Source organism: Ursus arctos, unplaced genomic scaffold (genome assembly GCF_023065955.2).
Source record: "Ursus arctos isolate Adak ecotype North America unplaced genomic scaffold, UrsArc2.0 scaffold_12, whole genome shotgun sequence".
In the NCBI taxonomy this organism is placed as follows: domain Eukaryota; kingdom Metazoa; phylum Chordata; class Mammalia; order Carnivora; family Ursidae; genus Ursus; species Ursus arctos.
The window spans coordinates 35,781,274-35,808,369 of NW_026622786.1; the positions used below are offsets into that span (position 1 = coordinate 35,781,274).

The 27,096-nt window shown below is 39.6% G+C and overlaps 1 protein-coding gene across 7 annotated transcripts in view; it reads left to right on the top strand.

The window, feature by feature from the left end:
* The window catches only part of DDAH1 (dimethylarginine dimethylaminohydrolase 1), a 231,930-nt gene that overhangs the window by 57,533 nt on the left and 147,301 nt on the right, over positions 1 to 27,096 (top strand). For 2 of the 7 annotated variants that reach the window (XM_057310506.1, XM_057310507.1), the window contains exons 2-5: positions 13,328 to 13,449; positions 18,265 to 18,449; positions 20,622 to 20,670; positions 22,159 to 22,263. The gene's annotated coding sequence lies outside the window, so the exon portion shown is untranslated. Of the gene's footprint in view, positions 1 to 13,327; positions 13,450 to 18,264; positions 18,450 to 20,621; positions 20,671 to 20,939; positions 21,131 to 22,158; positions 22,264 to 27,096 lie in introns of those variants that run through there. The other 5 variants (XM_057310511.1, XM_057310508.1, XM_057310510.1 and 2 more) reach the window with 5 other exon arrangements.

Consider the following 27,096-nt stretch of genomic DNA (forward strand, 5'->3'; position numbering starts at 1 on the left):
AAGTTTTAGCCCAGTGAGACCCAGACCAGAATTCTGACCTATCAAACTGTAAGATACTAGATTTGTGTTGTTTTACAGCTCTAAAACTGTGGTAAGTTATTATGGCAGCAATAGAAGATAAATACAAAAGGCCACAACTAATAAGTTGTACTGAAATGAGAACTCAGCTCAAGTGGTCTGACTCCAGGGTGTGGATAGAGCTAAATCATTATTTATTTAACTAGTCCATATTAATGGGCATTTAGACTGCTTTCAGTTTACAGTATGTTAGACAGTAGGATAGTAGATTTCCCTCATATCTGAGTAGGCTTTACTCCTAAAGTGGGATTTGAACTCATGATCCTGTGATCAAGAGTCACATGCTCTACTGACTAAGCTGGCTGGGTGCCCCAATTTTTTCATATCTATATTTTCAAACACTTGAGCTAGAATTTTTCTATAGGGAGATTTCCTAAATGTGAAATTACGGGGTCAAAATATAATGATATTAAATATGTTTATAAATACTGCCAAATTGCCTTGCAGAATGGTCCCAGTGCAGCTCTTAAACAAGAACTGAAATTAGCAGGAAAAGAGTGAAAAAAAATACAAATGGATCTGGCTCATCAGTGACCATTTCAGCAAAGCAAAGAACTGAAGTGACCACATAACGGAAAGTGCCTTTCTCCTTCATTTTAAGCAGAGAGCCTATAGACGTCAGTTCCAGAAGAGTCCCTGTGGCTCTTTCTTCTTTATGTGCATTATGGATAAATTCATTTTGTGCTTTTATTTCTGGGTCTTGCTTTGGCCTTTGAGGCAATAAAGACTGACAAAAATAAATAGCCTTTTTAGTACATATCTCTTGGGCTACTGATCTATTTTAAAATGCTCTATTCCTTCAACTGAGACCAGATTTTTCCCTTGTGCACAATTAGATTCTTGAAAATAGTAATAGCGTTTCATTAATTTTTGACTGATAGGCTTCCCAGCAGGGTCCTGGAACCCAACTTTTGGAAAAAAATTACTGATTAAAGAAAATTAACGTAGCAACCTGTTCAAGGGTGTGGGCTCTGTGACTAGCTGGTGTTTTATGGGAGTCATTGCAGCAGGCCCCATCAGGATTTAAAGGTCAGTTCCTCGTGTGAGTCTACATGAGAACAGAGCTCTTCACATTGTTCACATTAAGAGATCCTTGGCTCTGAAAAACAAGAAGTTTTTCTTGCTGGAGATGACTTTTACTTTCTTTGGGCATCTTAATACCATTCTTTGATCTGGAAAGTGGTCTCTGTCACTCTTGGCTTGTCCCAATGCTTTTGTTGAGCTTACAGACATGATAGCACCCATCCCCCACCCCCACCCCCGCCCCCCAGTCTCCTCCTTTTGTCTCAGAACTTCCTTGTCTCTTACTCGGCTGCCTTGGAGATTTTGGTTTTCTCCTTCGGCTGTGATTTTTTTGTCTTCAAAGTTGTGAAACTTGACTCAATTGTTGATGCTTGTTTTTTGCCCTGGTGCTCAACTGCTCGATCCCAAGGCATCGTAATAAACATCCTCTTGGCTGTGAAATGGAAACATGTCTAATGATGATGTTCGTTTGTTTACTTATTTATTTTTGCTTCATTTTTGCCTAGGAAACCAGAATGGAAATTTTGAATTCTGATAGATGTTAGGGAATTCTAATGAATAATAGCATCTCTTATTAGCACTTAACATGTGCCTAACACTACTGATTTTTTGGTAAATGGGTTCAAGTCCTCAGGGCCATTCTATGAGGTGGGTGCTATTATTATCCCCATTGCACTATTGAGGAAATTGAGGCTTTTAGCAGTTAGACAACCTGCTTAAGGCTATAGAGTAGTGAATGATAAAGCTGAGATTCAAACACAGGCTTGTTTGATCAGTCTGGATTCTTAACCACTATCCAGATTGTTCTTTGGCGTTTCAAATCATTCATAAGCAATACTTCCAAGCATGTTTTAAAACCGAAAAGATTAAACCAGAGCTAAAGAGCTACTTACTCTGTGGTGAAGTAGAAAGAACACTGGAATAGGAGTCAAAAGGCTGTGTCCTTAGTGGCTGAGCAGGTCCCCGGGCAAGTCATCAAGTCATTCACCAGCTCCTCCTTGACCTTTGTTTTTCCCATCTTTAAAAGTGCCTATCTTCCCACATCCTTAAAAAACAAACAAACAAAAACCAACAACCTTGACTTCCTGTTTTATTTTCCCTATTCTAAGGTAGATGGAACCTGCCTCTCCCATAGCATTTGTGACAGTTAAGGCTGGTGTCTGATGAGTCAGTTGGCACAGAGCTACTTGTCCTGAAAGAGAAGGAAAAAGCAATGATTAAATGCCACCACCCCCCACACACACACCCTGGCGGAGAGCGAAGCTAAGCATAATGACTCAAGTTCAAAGCTTAGAAAATCTTGGCGGAAACAGGGTGGATATATTCTTCTGTCTCCAATTTTCTCTGTATATTCATCATTGACCATAGAAATGTGGATGAATGTGTGGTTCGTCATGTAATCATCATCTCAAACTTGCTCAAGCTGTTGTGGAGTACTAATGCTACCAAACTGTCTTGGGCCAGTCAGAAACGAGACCTAGCCATAGAGAGGACCTGCTAACTTCCTCAAGCATGTATCTTTATTCTATCACGTAGCTTTTTTTCTGTCCTGTGTGTTCTGGGCTGAATTGTGTCCTCTTAAAATTAGTATTATGATGTCCTAATCCCCAGTAACTCAGAATGTGACTATATTGGGAGGTAAGGCCTTTAAAGAGGTGATTAAGGTAAAATGAGGTCATATGGGCTCTACTCCAGTGTGACCAGTGTCCTCATAAGAGATTAGGACACACAAACACACATGAAAGAATGAACAACCATGTGAGGGTACAGGGAGAAAGTGGCCATCAGCAAGTCAAGGAGAGAGGACTCAGAAGAAAACAAACCTGTTAACACCTTGCTCTTGGACTAGTAGCCTCCAGACTGTGAGAAAATAAATTTCTGTAGTTTAAGCACCCAGTCTCAATCTCTGATATTTAATTATGACAGCCCTAGCAAACTAACACAGCATATTTTAAATCCAGGGTTGTTTTAAGGTTTCTCCTTTACTTCTCAGAATTTCTTTATCTTTATGTTTTTATTTCTTTTCTCCTTTGCTGGAGCTTGACTTTCTTGCCCTAATAAGTCATACTTGGGTATCAAGTTTCATCCATGCCCTGGGGTGCAGAGATTTCACAAATGTTTGAAGAATACCAAATGTTAGATTAATATTGACTGATACTTTGTGGGTTTTTTTTAAAAAAAGATTTATTTATTTATTTGAGAGAGAGACAGGGTGCACACAAGTTGGGGAGGGGCAGAGAGAGAGGAGAGGGAGAATCCCAAGCAGACTCTGCACTGAGCACAGATCACAATGCAGGGCTTGATCCCACGACCTATGAGATCATGCCCTCAGCCGAAACCAAGAGTCAGACGCTTAACCGACTGGGTCACCCAGGTGCCCCTTGACCAATACTTTGAATATAGTTACATTCTACACCTATGTAAAGTCCTTGTCACTGACTTACCTATGTGTGTCCGTTCTTAAACAGATTATTTAATTTATAACTAGTATAATAAAACTCTGAACTATATGCAACTGATTTCTTATCCTTCACCCATACCCCAGGAATTTTTCTATTTTTTCTTACTTCCTATCTTGATAATATGGCAGCAGCAGTGCCGTCCATCCAGACTCAGAGTCTCAGTATAAGAACTTAGTCCTTCTTGTCCTTTCTTTCTCTTGCCTCACACATCCAACTCCGTATCCACTTTTGTTCATTTGTACTTTAAAACATCTAATGGGAAAATGCTTTTAATATTAAACTATAGTATTAAATTTGAATTTAAAATATCAATATGGACTTATGTATTAAAATATATGTATGTATGTATATCTATTTATCCATCCTAGCTCTGTCTACTAGAAGGATATAGAAACAATGACATACAATAAACACATTGACCAATAAACACATCTAGAATCCACATTTTGGTTTCTGCTCATCATTACCTACTAAAAAGAATAATGATCTTTGGAGAAATAGCTGATTCTAATTGTTGAGCAGGGAAACTACAAGGTAGAGCTTAGGATATCTTGTTATGCCTAAAACCAAGGAAGTGCTCAGTGATTTATAGGGGCACGTTTAAAGGACCCAAGAGCTGGTTTTAAAGGGCTTCCACTGGACAGATTTGGTCAATTTGAAGCAAACTGATCACAAAACATTGAATATTTAAAAATCCACAAGTCTATAGTGATACCCAAAAAAGTAATGGAAAGAAGAGGGGTGCCTGAGGGCCCAGTCGTTAAGCGTCTGCCTTTGGCTCAGGGCATGATCCCTGCATTCTGGGATTGAGCCCTGCATCAGGCTCCTCCACTGGGAGCCTGCTTCTTCCTCTCCCACTTCCCCTGCTTGTGTTCCCTCTCTCGCTGGCTGTCTCTCTCTCTGTCAAATAAATAAATAAAATCTTTGGAAAAAAAAAAAAAGAAGAAGAAAACTCATTTGCATCATTAGAGGTAACAAATCCTTACTCTGAAATTGATAGTAAAAGGGAAAGAACTAAATATTTACCTTGCCTTTTTGGAGGAATTGTATGTCATCCTAGTTGATGAGGGAAAACTCATCTTTAGAAAAAAAGACCAAAGAAGGAGTGATATTTGAAAGTCATTATTTTGCAACCCCCAATGAAATAATTGATTCAAGCAAGAATCATCACTGGTGAAGGAGTATTGCAGAACAGGATATTCACACAGTGACAAAGTGTCATCACACAGGCAACTTACCAGTTGTAAAGGAGCAATCTGGTAGTCACTACTTGGACTGTATCAATTATGTGGGATAACCCTGAATTATGTTCCTTCTGATATGATGCAGATGAAATTCACCAAGTCATTTATGAACTATTCTTGCCAAAAGTGTTAAATTGAATCTAATTAAGCCTTTAGACCTAACTTCAAATATATAGAAATTACAGGTAATCACAGAACAACCAAATTACAAGGAGATCCACAGAGGAATCCCTAATGTGAGATATTCTATAAGACTACTTTTTTGGATTCTTTCAAAAGTCATTATCATCAGGGGAAAAAGAGTAGGAAGAACTATTCTAGATTAAAAGGGACTAAGGAGACATAACAATCAAATATAATATATGAACCTTGATTGGCCCTTGGCTTGATAAAAACAGCTAAACATTTTGGGGACAATTGGAGAAAATTTCCATATGATATATGTTAAAGGACATATTAGGTGGTATTAAGAAATGAATATTAATTTTCTTAGATGTGATAATGACATTGTGATGATTTGTAAGAAAATTCTTATTTTTAGGAGATGTATATTTGAGTGTGGATATTTAGGTGTGAAGTGTCATGATATCTACAACTTTCTTTCAAAATACACACACACGTGTGTGTATAAAAATAAAGCAAATATGTCAAAATGATAACAGTTGTTGAGTTGAGGTTGAATCTGGGTAGAGGCTGGTATTTATTGTACTATTCTTTAAACTTTTGTAGATGTTTAAACATTTTTATTTAAACAATTTGAGGGGCACCTGGATGGTTCAGTCAGTTAAGTGTCTGACTCTTGGTTTCAGTTCAGGTCATGATTTCAGGGTTGTGAAATCAAGCCCGGTATCAGACTCCACACTGAGCTTAGGACCCTCTCTCTCTGCCCTCTGTGCCACCCCCCCCCCCCCCAATTTGTGCATGCCCTCTCTCTCTCTCTCTTTCTAGAAAAAAAACCAACAAAACCGATTTGGGAACATTTTTATGTCTCTGCTTCTTTTATGCCTCTGCCCCTTGCCTCCATCCCATCACCACTCACCTACTACAAGTCCTTATCATCTCTTTCCTGAACCATCATGGTGGCTTCCTAAGTAGTTTCCATATTCAGTCTAAATGCCCTCCAAGCCATCTGCCAAAGACCACCTCCTAAAAATCAACTCTTACCATTTTCCTACCCTGCTTCACCCTCCCCCTCACCCACATGGTAAAGTCTGAAAACACTTGGCAAGCAAGGCTCCAAACTTGTCACACCACGTTCTCATTCAAGGCTTTCTCCACCTCATAGCCTGTTCTCTGCTAGGGGTCACAACCACAAATGCCCACAGGGAGGACTGGGAATAAAACAATAGAGGGTGTGGGGTCTGGGGTGGGCTGGAGATAAGACTCTCCCTCCAAAGGGGGTAGCTATTACTCAAGATCTCTTGAAAGTGGGCCCAGTGTAGCTAAATCTTTGCATTTTCTTTCTTTCTTTCTTTCTTTTTTTTTTTTTAATATTTTATGTTTTTGAGAGAGAGAATGAGTGGGGGTAATGGCAGAGGGGCAGAGAGAAGCAGACTCCCCACTGGGCAGGAAGCCCCATGCGGGGCTTGATCCCAGGACCCTGAGATCCTGAACTGAGCTGAAGGCAGACCCTTAACCAACAGAGCCACCCACACAGCCCTGTATCTTTGCATTTCCAGTAAGTCAAAAATAAAGGTTTGTGTATGAATTCTCCCCGTTTTAAACACTGACAAGTAATTTTAAAAAAAAAAGAAAAAAAAAAGCTCTGCAGACTGAAAAAAAAAAAATTGTGGGCTGCAGTGTGTGACCCCTCCATGACTGAATGCTCGCTTTTTCATACTGACCTCTGTGTCATTCTTCCAGTATTACAGAATTTTCTCCATCCTTTTCTCTCAAAATCCTGTGAATCCTCCCAAATCCAGCAAGCAAGGCCCTTCACCTTCCCTCACTCCCCTAGGCAGAGCCAGCGTTCCCTCTGTAGAGTGCCTGACCATTTGTACAAACCTCCATTCTAGGACTTGTAATGGAATTACCTACTTGGTCGTCTGTCTTCTCCCGCAGGGTTCTGAACCCTCACATTTTACTTATTGTCTCCCCAGTGCTGCTCATGGAGTCCAAATATTTCAGCGTTTGATGAGCATCTGTTGATTGAGTTGCAACCTGTTAAAAGTAACGCTATAGAAAAATCTAGGACATGGCTTCTATGGCACCCAGTTGGAATTGTACTTAAGGATGTCTATGAATCGGGATGCCTGGGTGGCTCAGTGGGTCTGGCGTCTGCCTTTAGCTCACGTTTTGATTCCGGAGTCCTGGGATCAAGCCCCACATCTCGTTCCCTGCTCAGTGGGGAGCCTGCTTCTCCCTCCGCCTGCCACTCCCTCTGCTTGTGCCCTCTTTCTCTCTCTCTGTCAAATAAATAAATAAAATATTAAAAAAAAAAGAATGTCTATGAATCACTAAAATAAAAATTATTATTATATTCTAAGTAAGGTTGCCTTCTGGGGTCATTTGTCTATTGTAGGAAGTTAAGTAAATATGTTTAGTTTTTTAAAAATAATTCTGAAAAAGAGGATTCTTTCTGACCTTTTAACCCAAGAGAATGATAATAGGGTTTTGTTTCAAGCATTGCCTTTCTAGGGCAACATTGGCCAAGATCAGGCCAATGATCTAGGCAGCTTTGGTAACCTACAAATACTCTAAACCTGCTTGATTTCTTGTAAACAGAACTGAGTGGCGGGCTGTGTACTGAATCAAGTCACCTCCTCTCCTTGGAACATCAATTTTTATCAGTGCCCTACATACCCAATTCTCTCCTTTTTGTCTGGTTCATGGCTTTCTTTCCTGCAATGCTTGCTTTCTTTTATTCAGCATTCCTTTCAAAATCTAGCTGAAAACTTATTTCTTCCAAGGAATCTCTGATAAATGCCACTGGCCTTGATTGTTCCTCTATTTTATATAGTCCATTTATTCTTTATGCTGGGTATGGCTTATTCTAGTGTAGGCTATAAAATTAGAATAATTATAATATTAAGAATAAGATAATAAGAGTCATTTGAAGGCCACTGTTAAAGCTTCCCAGACTCCTCCCTGGAGATTCTGATTTGGTGGACCTAGCATGAAGTGGGGGATGGGTACAGGTATTTGTGTCTTCAACAACGGCCACAGCTAATTCCTAATATCAGGCAACTTTGGGAAACATTAGCCTCATCTCTATAAGGTTGGATTTGGGGTCAGACTGATTAGGATTTTTAGGCAGAGCTCTAATTCTTATAGCTCTGTGTAACGTTAGGCAAGTTACCGTGTCCAACAACCATGTTTTTTTAATCCAGAATATGGGGATGATAATCATGATTATAGTCCTATTCTGGGGGAATCTAATGATTCATGTAGAAATTAGCACAGTGCCTGGAACATTCTGGGTGTTCAGTAAATGTTGACGATTATGGTTATATTTGCTTGTAATTTGCTTGGTTGTGTAAGTATGATTCGAGGTTGGATGATGGTTTCTTTGGTTCTTTTGTAACACTGTGGTGATTTAGGGTAGGGTGTCCCAGAAGATTTTATTCTAGCCAGAGACCATTGTCAAGAGCCTGCTAACCTCTGCTAATTTTTTATTGCCCCAACAAGGTATCATCCTTTGTTCTCTTTAATTTTACCTGTCAGCTCCATTAAATTACAGAAAGTTCTTTGAGGCCATCAACCTTGTCATCTACTTTTGTCACATAGTGGATCTAGTATCCTGCATGATGGGCTATCAGCAGAGAACACTGTCTAATAGTATACACATTTGTTTCGTGGAACTATAGAACCATCATCTCTTTCTTAGGTTACAATAGCTCCTAGCGTGTCTTGGGGTCTTCTACCCCCACTACCTTCCAATCAGTCCCCACACAGCACCAAAGTGATCTTTTCACAATATGATCACAGAATGTCATTCCCTTTTGAAATTTCCGTGTTTCGCACTCTATTTAGACTAAAATCCAAACTCCTTACCACAGCTTTGAAAGCACTACCTGACCTGGGCTGGGTTGTCTGACCTCATTTCCTGTCATTCACAACATAGGTCATTACATTCTTATAAATTTGCTGTCACCCCTCCTGGTCTGTCTTTTCCCTAGATCTTCATGTCATTCAGCCCTGATGTCACTTTCTCAGAGACCTTCTTTCACCTCCTTATCCAATATTTCTTCCTCTCATTAGTTTCTATCCCATTATCCTGCTTTATTTTCTTCAGATTACTTACCACTGTCTGATATTGTACTTACTAGTAACTGGTATTATTTGTTTATTCTAAACTCTCCGAGATCAGCTATCTTGTCTATCTTATATTCTTAGCACTGGAAATAGAACCTGGTACTTTTCATGTTCTTGGTAAATATTTGTCAAATTGATTGATGAAATTTACAGATAGACTAAAGAATGACTATAGAGTTCAGTAGATTTCAACTTTTTAAAACAGAGAACTCTTATCAAAACATAATATGTGGCTTTAAATTGTTAATTTGTGTGTTTGCTTAGTTCTTTTTGCTCATCTCCTGACAAGCAATAGGATTCTGTACACATAACAAGTTCTTAGCAGATACTTAGCAATTTAACGAATCTTTTTCAACAAGAGCTACCACCAGGGGGAAATCCATCCTCTGACCAGGAGCTGTAGATGGTGAGAAAATCTGGCTGGAGGAGAAACAGACCCGAGCTCAGGGGACAAGGGCAGGCAGGAGGCACGGAGTGTTCTGGCAGCACAGCTCCTCCAGGGCTTTCCCACAGCTCTGAAGAGAGGCAATAGGAAGAAGCAGGAGAGGCAGGGCCATCATTTGGAGCATACAGAGGAGAAGTAGTGAGACAGGGCTCTTTAATGCCAGCCTGGGCTGCAGTGAATAGCTGCCTGGCCTGGAGCAGCCCTGGGCCAGCGCCTGCAGCGCTTGTCTTGAAGACAAGATGGCAGTGGGGGTGGCGGTAGCAATGGTGGTACCCAAAGAACAACATCTCAGAGAGGTACCGACATGTAAAGCCGCCTCCCACTGGGACTAAGCCATGAGGGATCTGGAAGGAGGCAACGAGTGCTGCGACAGCAAGGGGCAGTGAAGAGGGCGTTTGACTCCTCACCCTCTCCCAGGTGACAGGAAGGGATTCGGGGACTTGGGATTCCAGCAGTTGAGCATGTGTGATCTCGGACAGAACTAGTGGTTTTGTTGTTATTTGGGTTGTAGTCATTTATCTTTCAGTATCAGCTTCAGGGATCAAACATATCCACAGATGACAGAAATGTTGGAATTATTAAGCAAGGACTTTACCACAGTTCTTATAAATGTGTTTAGGGATTTACAAGAAAAAGACTGAAATGAGTATAGGAAAAGTCTCACTAGAGAACTGGAAACAATAAAAGAAACCCAACTAGAATGTCTAGAACTTAAAAATAAAATACCTGAAATGAAAAAAAAAAATCACTAGATGGGCTTAACAGTAAATTGCATTCTACAGAAGGAAAAAAATAGTGGACTCAAAGACAGGGTAACGTCAGCTATGCAAACTGACGCACACATAGAGGAAAAAGGCTAGAAAAAATGAGCATTCTCATTGACTTGTAGGGTAGTGTGAGGTGGCCTGACATCTGTGAACTGGAGTCCCAGAAGAAGAGGGTGAGTGGGATAAAATATATATATATATTTCAAGAAAAATAGCTGAGAAAATCCATATTTGATGAAAAATATTAACCTATGAGTTTTATAAGCTCAACGAACTACAAGCAGGATAAAAATAAAGAAAACCACATTTAGGCGTATCATAGTCAAATATCTGAAAACCAAGGACCGAAGAGAAACATCTTAATAACAGCCAGAGGGAAAAAACTCATTCTGCACAAGACCTTCGGGGAGCAATCATCTGACTTCTCCACAAGCCAGAAGACAACGCAGTAACATCTTTAAAGTGCTGAAAGAAATAAAACCTGTTAACCTGGAGTTAGAAACCTAGTGAAAAGAGCCTTTGACAATGAAGTTGGAGTAAGAGAGAAAGCAAGAGCAAGGAAGAAAGAAGAAAAGGGAAAGAGGGAGGGAGAGAGGAAGAAAGAGAGAAAAATGAAAAAGGAAAACATTGTGAAATAAAAACCGAGAGAATTTGTCAATAGTAGACATGTACTTTAAGACATGTTAAAGTCTTCAGGGTGAAGGAAGTGATACCAGATGGAAACGCCGATCAACATGAAAAATGAGGAGTACTGGCAATGGTAGATCTGTGGATCAATAGAAATTTATTTTTCCTTGCTTATTATTGAATGAGTGTCACTCTTAATGATAGAGCTAAGTTCTCAGTGGACATTGCAGTTTTCTGGGAATCAGGACATCTGGGGCCTGGTCCATTTCTATGACCTTAAATAAGTGCCTTTAATCTCTTACCTTGGTTGGATCATGGGCCAAGTAGAATTCTAATAATTGATATTTTTCTCTTTTTGTTAAGTATTCAGTAAATGTTTCCTTTTATCACTGCCAAACACCTCACAAGGGCTATGTACCCATTGCGTCTCAAATTTGGTGTGTGTCATATGAACCACCGGGGAAGTATGTGAAGTCCTTTTCAGCCCCTACCTGCTGCGTTAGGTGAAACAATCCTTCAGGAAAGTCACCTTTGCTGTCCCAGTGGCTATTCCTTGGAATTTCTTCACAATTCACACTAGAAAAAAAGGAGGGCAGGATGCTTCAAGAGGAGGGTGAATACTGGCCAGGGCGTGAGGAGGATAAAACCCCTTTAAGTCTGTATTTTAAAATCTCATTAAGCTTCACTTTTTATGAACTATAATTTGAAGAGATAGATTTCTTTTTAGAAAGCAAGTTGTGAGGCACTTGGAGGTTAATTCACCCAGGGGGATGTTGAAAATTATGTTTGAATTGTCAGTAATTCCAGAAAGCAAAATGCAAATACTGAAGCATGAGTCTGTAATTGAAATCCCTAGGCAAAGAAAGACCTTCGTTTCCTCCCAAGGTCATCTGGTATGGGAGTAAGGGGGTTTGAAGAAAATGTGTCATTGATGATTTAATATTTGACATGAGAGATTACACTTTTGTAATTTTAATTTTTTTACATAGAAAACGGAAACTGCCTTAAAACTGCTGGTGACATATTTGGGTTAAAATTGCTGTGAACAACATTCCATACACTTCCTAATCCCCTCAATGTTTGCAATGACTATGTATCCCCGTTAAAATATATGTTTGCGTTGTACTTTAAATTTATATTTCCTTTGGACATTCTCATGTGTTGTAAGAATAGAAAGCTTGTCGAAGGCTTCTCTCCATGATGGGAATAGAAACCTTGCTAATATCTGAATCACGCTGAGCATAAAAAAAGAAAACTGGGGCCATCTTCACACTCAGTACCCTTTCCTGGCCTAGAATGACAGAGTATTGATATAAAAAGGATGCTTTTTTTTTTTTTAATATTCAAAATGTTCCTAAGTACCATAGTCCTTCATCTTTGGAAATATTGTGGCTTTCAGGGTCGCTGGCTGTGTGTCATGTTCCCGTAGAGAGCACAATCCATCGACTGTGGATATCCTTTGTATTCTTGGTGTTGTTCATGCCTGTTTTACCTCATGAGCTCCATGACATCTTTCATTTTAAAAAGGCTCTCATGTTTGTGATGACTGTGTGTCAAGTTACTGGGTCTGTGGCTGGCCTTGCAGCTGTTCACCGGCTTGAGCTCGAGTGAAAGTGGACACACTTATCAGGGTCCTGATGCAGGTTAAACAAAATTTAAAAACCGGTGGTATCCAAAAAACGTCTGGTATAAGGATTATTTTGTTTTGTTTTGTTTTGAATTGATGAAGCAGAAATACATGCTGTGAATAATGACTGTGAAGAGCCTTGGTTTTTCTGTGAGGAATGTCCTCAGTGTTAGCACCCGCAGGAAGGTAGCACGTGTCATATTCATTTTATAATATTAATATTTGTAGAGAATGATGGCAGGGAGACAAACTGGATTTTCTTCCTTCCTGGTTATTATTGGTTGATGGTACTCGTGTGAGGGCTTATGGTATTAGGTGAAACCATGTGAAATTGCTGTTTATGTGGGCAATTTTATATGGCTCTAGGAAACAAGAAATATTTTAATTAGTTTTTTCTACATCATTGTGAGTCTGCCACAAATATTTTAAATTAATACATATATTTAAAAATTGAAACTTGAAAGGCAAGATTTGTTTGTTCTCACTCTTGCTGTGTTTTTACTCTTTGTCATTGCCTGCTTGCTCTCAAGGAAATGAAAATTCTCTATACAGAAAATCTGACATTTGTCATTCTGTAGCCCCTTGAGAGATAAACAAGTAAAAATAAGAATATTACTTACTCAGTCGTGGGTTAAAGTCGTCTTTAGATCCTTCTAACAATAATTTAAACTTGCAGCAGTTCCTTTATGAATTTTTATGAATTCTTTTTTCTAGAAATAAGACAGTTTCATCATAGGAATATATTACAAGTATTGAAATGTCTTTCCCCTCCCCCTGCTTCCATATTTCTCCATTTGCAGTTTCATCTGTACAAAAAGGAGATCTGGTTAGCTTCTGCTGAGACTTTTCAGTAGAAAATGCTTCAAAAAAGAAAAGAAAGGAGCAGCTATTTTGAAGACTGACTTTCTTAAATTACATTTAGGTAAGTTAAATTTTAGATGTCATCCCTTAGAGCTAAAAGTAAACACATTTGATTTAATCATGTTAATCAAAATGTATTTGCATTCAAGTGTTCTTATATATCGGTACTTCTGGAGAGATTTAAATTATATTGACAGAAAACATCCATTTCCTCACATTTTCAAATACCAAGCAGGTTTTAGAACCTGGTCTACAGCATGGTTGTTTTGGGGAAAAAAATGTAATTCAGCCAAGGTTGATCTTGTTTTTCCTTTATTCTTTAAGCCAGAAGCAATTACTTTTCATTGCAGGATTAAGCGGCTATAACATTGCCATTCGTCGCTGAGGCTCCTGGTTTCAGCATGTCTCCTTGGTTCCCAGCCAGTCCTGGGTGTTCAGGTAGCAGCTGGAGCTGGGAGTGCCTCTCCAGCCTGCATTCCTTGGCTATGAATTTTGCAGCCCTGTTTATCTGATGAAGACCTCCCCACAGCAAGTTGCTCATGACACTGTCACACAGACCTTAATGAATGATATGGAAAGATACTGAATATTTTTCCTCCAGGAATGCCAAGCGATCCTGCATGCCAACCAGTCCCCTCACTTTGGCTGATCATGGATAAAAAGCCTGGTGCTGAGATCTGATGAGACCTGTCCCACATAAACCAAATTCTAACAGGATGCCTGCAAGTCCTCTCTATGAGGCTGTCACCCAAGCCTGTTTGGAGAATTTTCAACAGTTACATTTGCACAGACATTGGTTCTCACTTCTCTGCACGGTTTATACTTTCAATCTATATATGTTATCACCCACTTCAGCACACAAAGACCTGTCTTTCTTCTCTCGGAACCATGACTTGACTTGAGATAGCTTGGGGTGGCCTCAAAGCAGGGCTTTCTCACTACTTCATGTGTCTTCATTTTGCCTTCCCAAACCAGACTGTAAATTCCTTGAGAGAGGAGACCCGAAAACTGATAATACCTTATACAGACAGATAGACAACAGCAGCAACAACAACAGCAGCAACATTTGTACAAAAAGGCTGTTGTTGCTCTTAGTAATTGAGAAAATTTGCCTTAACATGTTCAAAAGACTCTCGATCATTTGCTCTAACATATGTCTCTTCTTTCCCCTGCCTGCCCTCTGCTGGAGCTGCTAATGAGCAATAAGAGGGCCAAAGCAGGACACGGTGTGGGAAACATGGGGAAAACAGGGGCTTGTCTCATTGAAAAGCAAGCTGAATAACCGTGATTTGTGAGTTCACAACCTAGATCTTTGAAGTTCCTCGTTATTCGTCTTTGGGTAACTAGCAGTCTCATTACAAGACCGCTTGTGGGTTCAGCTGTACTTGGGGATGTGATTCTGCCTACTGGCGTGGGACGGACCAAATGACCTTGTGTGTCTAACACTCTTCTGTGCTTCTCTCATCTCTCTCGCTCTTGCAACCTTCCAATAGATGGCACACCCCTGAGCCAGGTAGTGCCCCATCCTAAACATGAATGCCCTCCTGCTTACCAATCCCGCAAAACCTTGACCACCTTCCTATATAACAGGCATTTTCAAGGATCTGGCAAGACTGCCAGTTTGGTAATACAAGGCAGAAGGTAAGTGTGAAACTCCAGACTGGTTTCCTGTTTCGAAGGGGAGCAGGCTGTGACAGCTGCTGAGGCAGCCCTTTTGCCCTTGGAGAGGAGAAGCCAGAGTGCCTGATCACTAGATGACCTGTGCCTCTTGCTGGCTCAGGGATGCTGTGAGCAGTCCCACGCCCCCACCTGTTCTTGGTCATGATGGCTGCATGTTATGAAAATAGGGAGGAAAAGCATGTTTTTTGCTTTTGTTTTATTATTAAAAGAGGCACTCTCTGGAGAGGCAGAATCCATTAGCTGAATCCATTTCAATACTATGGTTAATTAATTTAGGCAGTTTTAATGCACTTTTATTATGTAGCCTTTAAGAGCAATTCTGGTAAATGTCCATCCCATAAATACTAGCACTACTTTATATGTATGATATCCTTTTTGGAAGGGTGAGTCTGAATTATTATACAGATGTTAATTTGCACACAACACTGACCAGACAATGCAAAAATGCTTCCTCATAGTTCGAACATTGTTCGATACATTTTGAAGTGGGAAAAACTGTTGGATATGACACTCTGTGTTTTAAGTCAGTAAGTTACTCTGGTTGCCTCCCAAAACATAACTTTGAAAAGCAGTTTTGTCATACTATGAGCTGAATAATTGATTTCCGCATTTCATTCTGTAAATTAAACAGTAGACTTTGAGTTACTAGAAGAAATGGCACAGTTAGCCAATAAACCTTTCTTATAAAATGACAACATTTTAATTTATTGTATGCATTAGCGTTTATTCATGGCTAAGATTTCATCAATCAATTTCCCATTTAAAAAAGATGTCTCTGAAAACAACAGTGGAGAAATGCTTAGTTCCAAAAGCAATGTTGTGGGAGGCAGCAGCAGGTCTAGCATTTGGGCACGCATTTAACTCAATTATTATAGTCGATAATCATGCGGCTCCAAGTATAAACCCATGTTTTTTAAGTATCTACCTTATGAACTGACATTCTTGGAATATTGGTTTAAAAATGAAAATATTTAAATTTCATTATTTGAGAGGTGTGCTGCATTTGTTCAAAATTATAACAATGTCTGATATTATTTTACAATATTTATTTTGCTACTTTGATGGGCTTCTACGGTGCTTTGGATTTTTAATTTTGTTTACAGTAATACATTTCAATAGTTGACTTCAGATTAAATGAATATTAGTATATTTTGATGTTTTTATTAATTAGTTGCTTTTTGAAAATATTTTAAACTGAAAATTTCTCCAAAATAAAAGCTTTAAGAATCACTACCACCAGATAAATATTAATTTTAAATCATTCATTCATTTCATTCATTCAACGAAATAGTATTTAACGCATAACAGGACTGACTTATCCATGCACAGTATAGGCATAGCACCTGGAGCCCACAATACTTTTAGGGGCCTGTGCAAATGCTTTAATTTTTTTTAATTTTATTTTTTTAAAGATTTATTTATTTATTTGAGAGGGAGAGAGCATGAGCAGGGGGAGGGGCATAGGGAGAAGCAAGGCTCGATCCCAGGACCCCAGAATCATGATCTGATCCCAAGGCAAACGCTTAACGGACTAAGCCACCCAGGCGCCCCTGTTTTAATTTCTTTTAAAGTCAGAAGGGAAAAAAAAAAAGAAATTTTAAGTAAAAACAAATGTTTAAATGTATGATACTAATTAATATATTCATCTTTTTACCAACATGGTCATAAAATACACTTCTTATTATTTTTTATGGAGGAACAGGTCCATGCAGGCTAAAGTTCCCAGAACCCCCGAAAGTCCTATGCCAACCAACCTATGCCAAATTTCACCTATACTAGATTCTGGAGATAAGAAGATGTGTAAGACACAATTTCTATGCCCAAAGTATTCAGTCTAATGGAGAAAATGGACATAAAACAGATAGTTCACAATGTAGTTTCCATGAAGTTGTTTGAAATAGTAATAGTTATAGCTTGAGGAACACACGTTTTACTACAAAGGGTCATTTAACAGGTAGCCTTGGTCTTAACCTTCTTTCAGTTAAACTTCTACAAAAACAGGATTTACATATACTGGTGCATAGCATGACTATACGTTTGTTCATTTTAAATACCACTGATATTGCCATCCAGATCTGCACGTGAAAAAGTTCATATTTTATAAGGAACTTCATTAACAGGGCCACAAAGGAAATGCCAGGGCCTCCGTGTTGATGGCTCAATAAGGAAAATTAGAAATGTCTCCCTAGCTTAGCAAAGCTTACTTACTTATGTCTTTTGGAATTTTATTGAGGCTTCAGAAATGGAACAGAATCTTGGCTGTACTTTCTCTTTTCATAAAATTTCTCGTTTATATGAGATTCATCATTTATTTTTCAGTTACTGTTTCTAACACCGTAATTGGGGTAGTCAGAATGTTCTAAACCTAAATCTTCCTTGTTAATGTTTGGGCCCACTTCCACATTTTTTATTGTCAATTGGAGAACGATTCTTGATCTCGTTTTATTTTTAGAGCAATTGTACCTGCATTATCTTATTATACACGAAAGCTTTTTGAATAAGTAGGGCATCATAGGACACTGGAAAGAGCACAGGCTCAGGCAAACCTGGATGTGAATCAGAATTCTGTCATTCAGGCTGTGTAACCTTGGTCGATTCATTTAAGCTCATTGCATCTCAGCTTCCACATCTCTAAAATGAGGATCATTACGCATGTGTTACAGTTTTCGTAGGAACTAGAATAATGCGTATTAAGCATTAGGCCATTACTTGGGACATAGTAGATGCTTAATAAGTAGTTGCTATTGTTATTTGCCATATTTTACAGATTAGGAAACTGAAACACAGACATATTATATGACCTTGGCCAGGTTCGGGGGGCTGGGTCTCCCAGTTATTACGGGAAAATTGCAGCCTTACCTTTGATCAAGTCTCACTGAGAATGAGGTTGTAGGACACAAAAAAAGTGCAGAAGCAAAAGGTATAGAAAAATCAGTAATACTGAAGCAACCAGAAAATCATTATCTATTTGTTGAGCACCTTGTAAGTATAAGGTATTCTGTGCATAAGTTGGGACACTTTGGGTTGAAAATGGCAAAATCCCAACTTGCCCACACAAAAAGGAGAATTTATGGGCTGGTGTAACCCAAACACAGGATGTAGGGAACTGGTCCTGGAGATGGCTGGATTCAGTGGCAGGAACACTTTTAGGGCTTATACTCTCTATTTCTGCCTTGTGTTTCTGTTCTCTTTGCAGATAGCTTTTTCCAGGCCATGCGGAGCATAGCTCTTGGTAACTTTGGTCTCTCATCTCATCCTAGCAGCCCTTCTACCAGCAAAGAAAGATTTCTTCCCCTTTGGCTCCAGCCACAAGAATGACTTGCACTGCATCAACGAAGGTTACGTACTCTTTCCCAAACCAAACACCAAGCCAGAGACGGGGTAATATCGCAATGTATTAGCTCATAGAGTACAAACTTAAATTTCTTAACATGCATGCCTTTTAATGGAGAAGGTCATAAACACTTGGGTACCGTCTTGGAAAAAGCAGAACTCTCTAAAGAGGGTGACTGGAGGCTGACACAGACTGACATCCTGTTGTATGAAACTGGGGGAATGCACTATTCTAACAGCTTGCTTAATGCTTTTGCTTCCTGTGGAGTGGCTGGGGGTGGGAACCCAAAGCTGACTTATAAATTGTGTTCTGTAGTGGAGGAACTTCTCTTAAAATCTCTGCTGGGGTTATTTAAGACGCTGAGCTTGTTGGGGTTTCTGGGTGACTCCATCATTTAAGCGTCTGACTCTTGATTTTGATTCAGGTCATGATCTCAGGGTCCTGGGATTGAGACCCGCGTTGGGCTCCACACTCAGTGGGGAGTCTGCTTGAAGATTCTCTCCCTCTGCCCCTCCCCTGCCTCTCTCCCTCAAATAAATAAATATTTAAATCTTAAATATATATATATATATATATAGAGAGAGAGAGAGAGAGAGAGAGAGAGAGAGAGAACTGTTTGCTCTTGGCTCCAGTACTTCAGTGTCCTCTCCCCGTTACATTCATGGGAGGCATGGTATTCTATTAGAGATCTGGAGAGCTCTTGACGGGTTGTGGATCCAGTGTTTCAACTTTTTATGCCAACATCAGCATTTCCCCACTTGTTTCACATTTCTCCTGTCAGTTGGGCCCTTGATTCAAGGTTACTTTGATTACTTTCATGTCTTTTTAGTCATGAATCTTTCTTAACTATTTTTACCTCAAAATGTTGTCTCTTACCTGATGTAGTTTTCGGAATATATAGGTGAGGTTTGGTGGGGTCTGGAGCCCACAGGCAAGAAAGAATTCTTGAGCCGTCTTCGGTGCAAAATGGTGGTTTTAGTAAAGCATGGGGACCAGACTTGTGGGCAGAAGGAGCTGCTGCTGCCCCCTGCCCTGCGGCTCCCTGCTCCCCCCAGCTGCTCCCGGATTATGAGAGCAACTGCTTATATACTTAGGTGTTGGCAGAACTAAAGATGAAGGACGTTCAAAAGGATTTTCATGTGCTCAAGGGATGCAGGAGGCCTTGCTATTGTCAAACTAAGGTAGTTTTTCCCTCTAGCAAGGCATTAACATTGAGACCGTTAGGAGCTTCCTGGAGGAACACTCTGCCCGCCTCAAGTATTTGTCAATGGGCTGCAGATTCCATGGACATTTAACTTTATCTACATTTCCTTCTGCGTTTGTTTCCCACATCATTACCCACTACTCTTTTCCAGCACTAAATTCTTTCCTCTTTTACCTCCCTAAGAAACTAACTCCATCCAAAACTCCAACCTTTATTTACATCTTTGATTACCCCTCTCCACTGCATCTTTCTCCACACATCTACCTGCAGGACTATCCCCTTGAGATATCATCAAAAGAGAGAATATATGTGGAAATACTCTATGACTTTACAGCGGAATAAAAATGTGGAATAACATTGTTATCCTTTCTTCTTCACAATCATCTCAAAAAATTATCAGTGTAATGCATTTTTTGAGGTTACTTTCTCAGTATTCAACTTGTTACTTAATGTCTTAAAATCTGATGTCTCCTAACGTATTTTGGGGGTGTCCATATCTTTGTTGACCCTTCTACCAGCACGTGGCACATTTGACTTTCCCCTCCTCTTTTGGTGTCTGCAACTCACTGCCTTAGTTCACCTTCTCTCTCTCTGACTATTCTTCTCTCTCCTTTAATGCCCATCTGTTTCCTTCTACCTCTGAATGTGAGTGGTCTCTATCCTTCTGTCCTTGCTCCTTCTTGCCCCACCCCTCTCTCTTATTCTCATAAATACTTCTTAAAACAAATCCCAGATCTCTCCCTTCCCTTCAACCTGGTGAATGCCTACTAATAATGATATCTCATTAGCCCTCAAACATAAGGTATATAAAATAAACTCACCCCTCCTAAATATCTTGCACCCTATCTCAGCCAACAGTGTTACTTTTCTACCCAGTCACCGAGGCTTGAAACCTTGGTTCCCTCTTTGATTCCTTGCTCTCTTATCCCTGAATCCAATTTAAGCTATATTTTTAAGACACATTGTTCTGTTCACTACCTTCTGTTCACTCTGTCTCTCCCTTCTCTTTTTTCAGACAGTGATGGTTCAGGCTGCTGGAATAGTGATGTGATTTTGGAATACAGGTGAGGCTTGATGGGATGGAGTCCGGAGCCATAGACCAAGAAAGAATTCTTGAGGCGTCTATGGTGCAGAATAGTGGTTTATTAAAGCATGGGGACAGCACCGTGGGCAGAAAGAGCTGCTGCTTGGGGTGGTGAGGGGTGGCTGATTATATACTATGGGGTTGGGGAACGTAAGGAAAAATGGAGGTTGAGAAAGTACTTTCTTTTTTTTTTTTTAAAGATTTTATTTATTTATTTGACAGAGATAGAGACAGCCAGCGAGAGAGGGAACACAAGCAGGGGGAGCGGGAGAGGAAGAACAGGCTCATAGGGGAGGAGCCTGATGTGGGGCTCGATCCCATAACGCTGGGATCACGCCCTGAGCCGAAGGCAGCCGCTGTGCCACCCAGGCGCCCCTGAGAAAGTACTTTCATATGTTGAAGAAGACTCACAGGATACCGGAGTCCTTGCCATTGTCAAGGTTGTTTTCCCCTCTAGCAAAGCATTAGCATTAAGATGGTTGGGGCCTTCCTGGAAGAATGTCACACACCTACCACCCAAAAATGGGGGAGGGGGGGTTGCAGGGTGTCAGCTTCTTTGTCATCAGCCAGCCTTCTGCTCCCTCATCAATAGCATACAATCTATTATTTTGCTTTCAGTAAGGTTGTCCAGAAGTATTTTGTGACCATACTTTTTTTCTCTTCCTCATTCTTGATTCGTTTCCTTGTCTGAACTGAATAACCATTTGAATTTTATTAATAAAGATCACTAAATTTTCTTCTACACAAATACCTTTCTCAAAACCTAAGCATACACTAACATGTTTAGGATGGCCTATATAACATGTCTAGTTAAGTAACAGTCAGGTATAAGCTGACTGTTGTCTATCAGCATTGACATGAAAAAAATACATTTCACGGCTATGTGTTTTATTAATATAATTTGCATCTTCAAGTTAGTAACTTCATATTAGGATAATATTTCAACCATATTTGATTTAGAAAGCTGAAGTTTTGAGAATCTAATGATGGGCTTACGAATGTGCATTAAACATATTACGTAAGTTTTGATACATTTCCAGCAATCATCAGCATATATTTCCAGTTTAGGTGTCAATTCAAAGAAACATCACCTCAATCCCTAGGACTCCTATCGTCTTACTTTATTTCTGCAAATCCTATTAATAAAGAATGACTAAGGACTGCTTTATTTTCCCCAGTTTCAATTTTAAAGATGTATGTTGTAACAGTAGCATACTGTGCAGCTGTAAAAAATAAATAAATAAATAAACTAGAGAAGTTCTTTATATGTTTAAATGAAAAGATCTCTCTTATAAACTGAATGTTTGTGTCCCCCCACCCGAATTCATATGTTGAAGGCTGAACCTCCAATGTTATGGTATCTGGGGAGGAGTTAGAGTTAGATTAGGTCATGAAGGAGGGATCACGTCATGGTGGGATCACCATCTAATAAGAGACACTGGAAGACTTGCTGTCTCTTTCTGCCTAGTGAGGACACAGTGAGAAGGTGGCCACCTGCAAGCCAGGAAGAGAGCTCTCACCAGAACCCAACCATGGCTGGCACCCTGACCTCAGATTTCCAGTCTCCAGAAATGTGAGAAAATAAATTTCTGTTGTTTAAGCCACCTAATCTATGGGGTTTTGTTATGGTAGCCCAAGCTGATTAATACAATCTCCAAGATTGATTTTTAGGTAGGGAAAAAAGGGAGGGTGCCAAAACAGTGTACTGTTGGGGTGAAAAAAAGGAAAAGAATCTATCCTTGTGCTGGCTTGTATATACATTCTAAAATGCCCGGGACTTTATGAGAAACTAATACTGTTGGTTACTTGTTTGGGGGGTATAGGAACTCAGCAAATAGAGGGCAGGGGTGGAAAGGAGACATTGCTGCATATCTTTCTATATTTCTTGATGCTTGAACTATGTGAATGTGCCACCACTTCAAGAAATTAAATAAGTAAAATTTATTTTAAAAATAATAAATCCATTTGGAAAAACAAGATTATATTGAAATAAGGAAAATATTGATTATAGTGAAAGAAAATTGCTGATTAGCAGAATAATTATGGCCGAAGTTGACATTTGAAGATGAAGGACTATGAGCAGTTATATTAAATTGCTTTCTGGGTCAGTTACTTCATGAGTGCTGTGATTATGTAGACAGCTCCGATTGCCTACTGCCCTTTCCTGGGATCTGCATTGGTTACTGACAGCAGAGCTTGAAGTGCCCGTGTAACATGCATTTGATTGAAAGATGATGGCCCCAGGTTCTCAAGTACTCTCTCAGTAATGTCCAGATGGTCTCTCTGAGAATAAAGCCTTCTTCACCTTCCCTCAGTTGGTGGCCCTATATTCAAGGACAACAGCTGCTGAGAAAAGGACCAAGCCACTCATTTGAAAGAGGTCAATGTCTTTTCTGTGGACAAAGATGTGACTTCTCTCACAACTTACCTTAGCCAATTAAACAGCCAACTGCTTTAGGAACATTATATCATACTACCCCAGAGTGTTGTCCTTAAATGTAGTTCTGATCATTTCCTTGCTTTTAACTTCCATCAAAGATTTCTTCTCCATTGGTCACCTGGCCTATCTTTTTATCCCCATCGACTCTTTTTTTTTGTTTTTAAGTAAGTTCTACACCCAGTCTGGAACTTGAACTCATGACCCTGATATCAAGAGTCACATGCTATATCGACTAAATCAGCCAGGCATCCCCTCCGTCCATCGACTCATTTTGAGCTATTTTGCCATGACCCCAAAGTGCCTTTGTTTCTGTCCCCGCACCTTCATGAATGTCATTTCCATTGCCTGGGCAACCCTTCTATTTGTTCCTTTTGATGAAGCTCCCCCAAATGGAGGTGAGTGTCTTTCCTGACATCTCTAAATTTTTGAACAGCACTGATATTCTCAATGCACTTTTTACTTCTTGTGAGATTCAAGAAGTTCAGGGGCCACATAGCATGTTCATTTTACATCCCCAATGCTGGCATCCAGTAGGCACTTGATGGTTGAATGAATGAATAAATATACACTCTGGCTGAAATGTTAAAGACAAAAATATCATAGTAGCCTATAATAAAATCCTAACCAATGCTTAGGGAAAATGCTTCACAGGAGGATTCTAACTCTGCATTCCAATTGTGTTATTCAAGTCCTGATTGACTTAGAAGAGCTGAATTCTGTCAGGACAATTCTCCATGAGCTTTCAATTTTGTAGATATTTTTGTGTGTTTTGAAAACTCTGCTGGGCATCCCTGTACTAGGGCATCTCTGAGAATCTCTTCTGTTTATTTATTTCTAACATTTTAAAGTACAGATCACAGGTCTCAATCCAGTGGATTTTCATCCTTATCTTCAGAAAACCACATTTTTTATGCTTTGTGTAAAGTAAGTTGTATGTCTATAGAAATCACTCTGTGTAAGTGAGCCTTTGGCTAGAAGCTCAGATCCACATTTGCTTGCCAGAGAGCAAGAGTGATAGCAGGGTGATTTCTGTCACTGTAGAAGATACTTTTTTCACGCGTCTTTCTCAAAGATGTTCTTTTAAAATATTGTGAAATTTGCAGAAAACAAACCATTAATATTTTCTAACTGAAAGAATTCACTTGCCACTTTTTGGAGGGTTTCAGCTGGGCCGATAAGGACTTGTGAGACACATATTAGAATGAGGCCCATTATCTTTTATTAATTCAGTTTACCCTGAACAAAGTAGATAAAATAAATGCTTGAACTCCAGCTATTCAGACACGCTTTTATAAACATGGCCTCATAATAATTTGTTTTCAAAGTTCATTGACTTTAACTGTCTTACTGATACTGTCTGTGAAAATGTGTCCATTTGTGTATCTAATGTATTAGTGTTTCTTTTCTTTTTTTATTTAATTTTTTATCATTAGTTTCAGATGTAGTGTTCAATAATACATCACTTGCATATAATACACAATGCTTATCATATCACATGCCCGCCTTAATGCCCATCACCCAATTACCCCACCCACCTCCCTTCTAGCAACCCTCAGTTTGTTTCCTATAGTTAAGAGTATCTCATGGTTTTTCTCCCTCTCTGATAACTTCCAATTCAGTTTTCCCTCCCTTCTGCTATGATCCTCTGTGCTGTTTCTTATATTCCACATATGACCGAAACCATATGACCATTGTTTTTCTCTGATTGACTTATTTCACTTAGCATAATACCCTCCAGTTCCACCCACCTCAATGTAAGTATTCATCCTTTCTGATGGCTGAAAGATATTCCATTGAATGTATATACCACATCTTCTTTATCCATTCATCTGTAGATGGACGTCTTGGCTCTTTCCCTAGTTTGGCTATTGTGGACATTGCTGCTATAAACATTGGGCTGCAGGTGCCACTTTGGATCAATACATTTGTATCTTTGGGGTAAATACCTAATAGTGCAATTTCTGGGCCATAGGGTACCTCTTCTTGAGGAACCTCCATACTGTTTTCCAGAGTAGCTGTACCAGCTTGCATACCCACCAACAGTGTAAAAGGGTTCCCCTTTCTCCGCTTCCTCACCGACATTTGTTGTTTCCTGTCTTGTTAATTTTAGCCATTCTGACTGGTGTGAGGTGGTATCTCATTGTGGTTGTGATTTGTATTTCCCTGATGCCAAGAGTTGTGGAACATTTTTTCATTTGTCTGTTGGCGATTGGTACATCTTCTTTAGAGAAATGTCTGTTCATGTCTTCTGCCCATTTCTTGACTGGATTATTTGTTTTTTGGGTGTTGAGTTTGATAAGTTCTTTATAGATCTTGGCTACTACCCCTTTATCTGATAGGTCATTTGCAAATCTCTTCTCCCATTCTGTAGGTTGCCTTTTAGTTTTGTCCACTGTTTCCTTTGCTGTGCAGAAACTTTTTATCTTGATGAAGTCCCAGTGGTTCATTTTTACTTTTGTTTCCCTTGCCTTTGGAGGTGTGTCTAGCAAGAATTTGCTGTGGCCGAAGTTGAAGAGTTTGCTGCCTGTGTTCTCCTCTAGGATCTTGATGGATTCCTGTCTCACATTTAGGTCTTTCATCTATTTTGAGTTTGTCTTTGTGTATGGTATAAGAGAATGGTACAATGGTCCAGTTTCATTCTTGTACATGTGACAGTCCAATTTTCCCAGCACTATTTACTGAAGAGACTGTCCTTTTCCCACTGGATACTCTTTCTTTTTTTGTTGAAGATTAGTTCACCATAGAGTTGAGGGTCTATTTCTGTGTTCTCTGTTCTGTTCCATTGATCTATGTGTCTGTTTTTGTGCCAGTACCATACTGTCTTATGATTACAGCTTTGTAATAGAGCTTGAAGTCTGGTATTGTGATGCCACCAGCTTTGGTTTTCTTTTTCAACATTCCTCTGGCTTTTCGGAGTCTTTTCTGGTTCCATACAAATTCTAGGATTATTTATTCCAGCTCTGTGAAAAATGTCAATGGCATTTTGATGGGGATTGCATTGAATGTGTAGGTTGCTCTGGGTAGCATAGACATTTTAACAATATTTCTTCTTCCAATCCATGAGCATGGAATGTTTTTACATTTCATTGTGTCTTCCTCAATTTCTTTCATAAATGTTCTGTAGTTTTTAGAGTACAGATCCTTTGCCTCTTTGGTTAGGTTTATTCCTAGGTATCTTATAGTTTTTGGTGCAATTGTAAATGGAATCGATGCCTTAATTTCTCTTTCTTCTGTCTCTTTGTTAGTGTATAGAAGTGCAATTGATTTCTGTGTATTAATTTTATATCCTGCCGCATTGCTATATTCCTGTGTGAGTTCTAGCAATTTTGGGGTGGAGTCTTTTGGGTTTTCCACATAAAATATCATGTCATCTGTGAAGAGTGAAAGTTTGACTTCTTTGCCATTTGAATGCCTTTTATTTCTTTTTATTATTATTATTTTTTAAAGATTTTATTTATTCGACAGAGATAGAGACAGCCAGTGAGAGATGGAACACAAGCAGGGGGAGTGGGAGAGGAAAAAGCAGGCTCCTAGCAGAGGAGCCTGATGTAGGGCTCGATCCCATAACTCCAGGATCATGCCCTGAGTTGAAGGGAGACGCTTAACCGCTGTGCCACCCAGGCGCCCCTATTTCTTTTTATTATTTGATTGCTAAGGCTAGGACTTCTAGTACTAGAAGTTGAACAACAGTGGTGAGAGTGAACATCCCTGTCATGTTCCTGACTTTGGGGGGGAAAGCTGGGAGGTTTTCCCCATTGAGAATATTAATTGTTGTGGGCTTTTTATATATGGTTTTTATGATATTGAAATATGCTATCTCTGTTCCTACACTGTGGAGAGTTTTAATCAAGAGAGGATGCAGGGGTGCCTGAGTGGCTCAGTCATTAAGCATCTGCCTTCAGCTCAGGGTGTGATCCCAGAGTTCTGGGGTCGAGCCCCGCATCGGGCGCCATGCTCCACTGGGAA